At 37.1% G+C, this 6,560-nt stretch overlaps 1 pseudogene; it reads left to right on the top strand.

Annotated features, from left to right (window-relative positions):
- Positions 1 to 5,162: 5,162 nt before the first annotated feature.
- On the top strand, positions 5,163 to 5,920 carry Rpl7-ps6 (ribosomal protein L7, pseudogene 6; annotated as a pseudogene).
- The last annotated feature ends 640 nt before the right edge of the window (positions 5,921 to 6,560 follow it).

The raw sequence follows: 6,560 nt of genomic DNA, 5'->3' as shown, positions 1-6,560 counted from the left end.
AATAAAAAGCAGAACATTGAGGAAACTATAGGATTGTAGAACTTGAGATGATAAAGCTGAGAATTTTCTAAAGCAATGGATAGTGAAAACAAATTTCCAAAGCTTATTTTTAAGGGTTTAGAGAAAAAAAATAAGTTAACCACTACCCCTCAGTCAGTTTGCTTGGAGAAAAGGCTCAGCAATTAAGAATACTTGGTATTCGGACAGAGGAGCCAAGTTCTATTCCAAGAATGGGTTGGCTTACAACCTCAAGTATTTCCAATTGCAGGAGACTTGAAGTCCTCTACTGGACAATGTGGCCTAAACTTATATACATGCCATACACACAGACACTAACACATGCACATAAATAAAACAAATAAATACTTAAATGGTGGATGGTTTGATACATTTCAGATAATACAAGAATAGACAGGTGATATTTCATTATTTCTCTTTCCACCAATAAGTAAGATAGTTAACCACTCTTACACCTCTTTTTGACTGTACTAGTGGTACATAGTGGTGTAATAGCAAGTAGTTAAAACAGTTGCCAAAGAAACAGCAATAAATATTGTACATTTACATTATTCAATCACCAGATACTACAGTAAAAATATGTATAGAAACACTGAAATACTTTAACCCTAAGAAAGACTGAACTGTAGCAATGAAGACTACTCTTAAATCTGAATGTGTTGACAGAAATAAGGTTTGCGAAGAGTGTGTTAGTATCCTCTACAGTTTTGCCAAAGCCTCTGTTTCCCAGCAATTTGTTCACTCCAATGCTTGTCTAATGTCCATGTTAAACCACTTCAAAAGTTTTCTGTTGAGAAAAGCACTCATTGATATAAGGCATTTGAAAACCCTTAGAGGAAAATTTTGAGTCTAACTTGTAAGGTTTTCCTTGTTTGCTTTTTAATTCTCTGCTCTTCCTATAAGCCTAACACTATTTTTTCCAGAATAGTTTTAGTAAATCAGTCTTTGCACATGGGAGTATGCATAAGTGATAAAGAAATATTTCTCTTTGATACAAAAATTCTCCAGGGAGTAGATAGGCAAAAGAAGCCTCTTCCATGACCAGTTGTCTACTGAAAGGACTTGGTAATAATATATATATATATATATATATATATATATATTATTACCTATATATAATTACCATATATATCATATATATATGAGAGAGAGAGAGAACACATATCTCCAAATGCTCAGATATAGGATTTCCTTGCACAATATTTTTCTAATAGAAATAAGCCCAAATAGGAGTATAAGCATTGATATATATTATATTATACAATTTCAAATTAGACCATTTGAGAGATAGAAAACTGAAACACAAATTATTCTTATTGACTTGATGACAATGAAATGAAAATCTTAAAATATGACTTGACCTCAATTCCTTTAAACTCAATTACCTCATGTTTCTCAACATTGCAAAACACACAATCATATGTATTACACTATGATGCTCTACCAGAAAACCCCACAACAACTTTGAAGACAGAAATCTCTTTTTTCTAGAGAGGTTGTACCAGTTTGCAATCTCACTAACAATGGAGGAGTGTTCCTCTTTCTCCACATTTTTGCCAGCATCTGCCTTCACCTGAGTTTTTTATCTTAGTCATTCTGACTGGTGTGAGGTAGAATCTCAGGGTTGTTTTGATTTGCATTTCCCTGATAACTAAGGATGTTGAACATTTCTTTAGGTGCTACTCCGTCATTTGATATTCCTCAGCTTTGAATTCTTCATTTAGCTCTGTACCCCATTTTTAATAGGGTTATTCTGCTCTCTGGAGTCTAACCTTTTGAATTCTTTGTATAGTTTGGATATTAGCACTCTATCGAATATAGAATTGGTAAAGTTCTTTTCCCATTCTATTGGTTGCCGTTTTGTTCTAAAGACAGTCTCAGACTGGAGCTTCCTCAGAAAATTGGACATTGCACTACCTGAGAACCCAGCTGTACCACTCCTGTACATATACCCAAGAGATGCTTCAACATACAATGAAGACACATGCTCCACTATGTTCATAACAGCCTTATTAATAATAGCCAGAATCTGGAAAGAACCCAGATATCCTTCAATATAAGAATGGATACAGAAAATGTGGTAAACGTAAACAATGGAGTACTATTCAGCTATCAAAAACAATGACTTCATGAAAACCATAGGCAAATCGAATGAACCAGAAAATATCACCCTGAGTGATGTAACCCAATCATCGAAAAACACACATGGTATGCACTCACTGATAAGTGGATATTAGGCTAAAAGTTCGAATTACTCAATATGCAATCCACAGACCACATGAAACTCAAGAAGAATGACCACAATGCAGATGACTCACTCCTTGTTAAAAGGGGGAACAAAACTATTTAAAGGAGGGGACAGGGAGGCAATGTTTAGAGCAGAGACTGAAGGAACGGCCATTCAGAGCCTGCCCCACATGTGGCCCATATATATACAGGCACCAGAACTAGATAAGATGGATGAAGCTAAGAAGTGCATGCTGACAGGAACTGGATATAGATCTCTCCCTAGAGACACAACCAGAACATGTCAAATATAGAGGTGAATGCTAGCAGCAAACCACTGAACTGAGAACGGGACTCCTGTCAGAGGAATTAGAAAAAGGATTGAAAGAGCTGAAGGGGCTTGCAACCCCATAAGAACAACAATGCCAACCAACCAGAGCTTCCAGGGACTAAACCACTAACCAAAGACTATACATGGTCTGACCCATGGCTCCAACTGCATATGTGGTAAAGGATATCCTAGCTGGGCACCAATGGAAGAAGAAGCCCTTGGTCCTGGTTGAACCCCCAGTGTATGGGATTATGGGGGTCAGTAAGGGGGATGATGGGGAGGGGAACACCCATGTCCAAGGGGAGGGGAAGGGGCTAGGGGGCTTATGGACAGGAAACCGGGAAAGGGAATAACATTTGAAATGTAAATAAGAAATACCCAATTTGAGAGAGAGAGAAAGAGAGAGAGAGAGAGAGAGAGAGAGAGAGAGAGAGAGAGAACCATAAATTAAAAAAAATGCAAATCAACTAGGGCTCCCAGGGACTAAACCACTATGCAATGACTATACATGGTCAGACTCATGGCTGCAGCTGCATATGTAGCAGCAGATAGCCTTGTTAGGCACCATTGGAAGGAGAGGTCCTGCTAAGGCTAGATGCCCCAGTGTAGGAGAATGTCAGGGTGGGGAGGCAGGAAGGGGTACGTGGTTTTGCGGGGGATACCCTCATAGAAGTTGGTTAGGGGGTTTATGGATGGGAGTCCGGGAAAGGGGATAACATTTGAAATGCAAATTGTAAAAATCCAGAAAAAAAATCACATTAAAGAAAACGTGCCTAAAAAAAAAATCTTTTTATATCTCTCAATTCTACTCTAAGATAGTTAGCCCTTTAGTGAAGGTGGAAAATAACTCTCCATCTTTCTTAAACTCATGATGTAGCTGGAGTGACTAAGTGACTCTGTTAACCCTTCCTTTCACATTCAACACATTCAACAGATACTTGATTATATTTGATTATTATTTTATTTGGACATTTATTTTATGCAATTTTCTCGATTTTCTGTTGGTGTGTGTCTTTTGACAAGGAGTTTTGTAGGTCATGATTGTAAGGCATTATAACATAAAGATACGTTTCTCAGAATATTATTAGATGGAAAAAGTAGAGTTGATGGACAAAGAACGAAATGGTGAGATGAGCGAAAATGGAGAGGGAGTGAGAAAACGTGATTACTTTCTGTCTTCCTTCGGCATTTATACAGCATTCACATCAAGCAATCTCCTGAGTCTACTGGAGTGTGACGAGCAAGAAAACAGGAATGGTTTACTTTCCCTAATTACCAACTTTACCCTGGCAACCATCTACTAAAAATAATAATAATAGAAAGCACAGTTTGTTTCTCCTACAGTTGGTTGAATTTAGTTAAATTAAAAACAAACCATTATTGACATTAACTTCAGATGATAAAGACCCAAAGCTGAGGTGGCTCATTTAGAAAGTTACTAAATTTCATAGCCACATAAGAAGCACCTTGTGTCTTAAATATTTTTTCCTATTGACTCCTCTTAAGGATTTTGTTCTGAAACCTCCTGAATAAAGCTATTGGCAATCTAGTACTATGGCTAATGGGGATGCTAGCCATTTTACAACTAAATGGTAAAATATTTATTCAAGAATTAGATGTCATCAGCCTTCCTTGGATTCTTTTTCCATAATTAATGCTTTGATTGATTAATTGTATGTATGTACTAAAAATGATGGTGTCTGGATAACGATTACTCAACCACACGCAGTTCCCCAGCCACAGCAAAGTTCAGAAATTCAATTATAAGCTGCTTCTTACGGTGCATAAGCAAACTATTTCAGGATGGGTAATTGAATATTAATAGCACAGTCTATGTGTGTTATCTCGGCAGCTTAGTGATATTTTGTAAAAAGAATGCCTAGGAAAGGAAAAGAATACAAAATATAGGTGGTTTTAAGTCTATCATAAATCTCAACTTCATCATACCCTAAACTGTGCTATCTTTATGATTTTTTCTGTAAATGAGAGATCTGAATTTTTTGATTATGCAAATTTGATTATTAGCATTCATGGACTGAGAGCAGTCTGAAAATTTATTTTGGATATGCTATAACTATTTAACCATTCTTGCTTGTCCATATCTTTGTCCTTCAAAAAATCCCAGTACAACTAACATTTTAAGAAATGCAGAAATATTTTTACATCATGAACAATAATACTAACAGGAATGCCTACTGAGCTTCATTATTTACACACCACATATTTGCTGAGTGCCTCCTAAAAGACAGACTTGAGAATCTAAACTAAATGTAGTGATTTAAATAAAATGAAACCCATCAGAAAATAGGAAGTGGCACTATTAGAAAGCGAGACCTTTTGTAAAATACCTGTTGTGGTTGGAGGAAATCACTGGGGGATCGGCTTTGAGGGTTTAGAAACTAGAGCTAAGTCCATTGTTAAGCACTCAACCTGCTGTACACTAGTACAGATGGTCCACTCTTAACTATCTCTCCCATGTCATGCTTCCCCATGTACCACCATGCTTCCAGCCATGACAATAATGGACTAAATCTCTGAACTGTAAGCTAACCTCAAAACTCTTTTTAAGAGTTACTGGGCTGGAACGATGGAGGCTGTACCAGAGAAGAAAAAGAAGGTTGACGCCGCACCAGGAACCCTGAAGAAAAAGGCGAAGGAATTTCGCAGAGTTGAAGGTGAAGCACCTGAGGAAGAAGTTTGTCCTGAAGACACTGGGAAAGGCAAGGAGGAAGTTCATCTATGAGAAGGCAAAATACTATCACAAGGAGTACAGACTGATATACTGGACTGAGATTCTCAAGGCTAGGATGGCAAGGAAAGCAGGGAACTTCTATGTGCCCGCAGAACCAAAATTGGCGTTTGTCATCATAATCCGAGGTATCAATGGAGTAAGCCCAAACGTGCACAAGGTATTGCAGCTGTTTCCTCTTTGGCAGATCTTCAATTTCTCAACAAGGCTGAGTTCGTTAAGCTCAACAAGGCTTCAGTTAACATGCTGAGGATTGTGGAACCATGCATTGCATGGGGGTACCACAACCTGAAGTCAGTAAATGAGCTCATCTACAAGCAAGGCTATGGCAAAATCATTTAAAAGCAGATGGCCTTGACAGATAATTCCTTGAATGCCCGATCTCTTGGTAAATTTGGCATCATGTACATGGAGAATCTAATTCATGAGCTCTATACAGTTGGGAAGTGCTTCAAGGAAGCAAATAACTTCCTATGACCCTTCAACTATCTTCCCAACAAGGTAGAAAAAAGAAAAAGACAACTCACTTTGTAGAAGTTGGAGATGCTGGCAACAGGGAAGACCAGATAAACAGGCTTATTAGACAGATGAACTAAGGTCTTTCCCATGATATTTTTATAATCTGGTCAGTTAATAAACAGTCACAGTTTGGCAAATGAAGAAAAAGAGAGAGAGAGAGAGAGAGAGAGAGAGAGAGAGAGAGAGAGAGAGAGAGAGAGAGAGAGAAAGAAAAAAGTGTTGTCTGGTCATGTGTCTCTTCACAGCACTAAAACTGCAACTTAGATCTGAATATAGAATACTATCTCATTAACACACTTGAAATTTGATTATTATTTGCAAGATTAAGTTATTTGTTTTATTTATGTGACTTCTTATGAGTTCGTGCACCTGAGAATAAAAACGTTACCCAAACAAGGTCTCTTTTCCTTTTGAGTCTATTTCCCTTATTCTTTACCTTTCCCCAAACTTCCTGTTCAGGGTTATCATTAAAATTCACAGCTTTAAGTCTACATAGTGATGGAAATTTAGGCAGAAAACTTATAGCTCTAACACATATGTTTTGTCTTTCAATTTGCTTTTGGAAGATACTGAGGCTTTCAAAATTAATTGCTTTATATTTGATAATAACTATATTAATGATCTTTTGAGAAAATAATTATCTTTAGTTATCTCTGATCCTGCAAATTTTGAAATTCAGCATAGATTAGAAAAAATACAAAGCTATAATTGTGTGTA

Source organism: Rattus norvegicus, chromosome 14, assembly GCF_021556685.1.
Source record: "Rattus norvegicus strain SHRSP/BbbUtx chromosome 14, alternate assembly SHRSP_T2T, whole genome shotgun sequence".
Classification (NCBI taxonomy): domain Eukaryota; kingdom Metazoa; phylum Chordata; class Mammalia; order Rodentia; family Muridae; genus Rattus; species Rattus norvegicus.
This window is presented reverse-complemented; position numbering and strand designations above follow the sequence as displayed.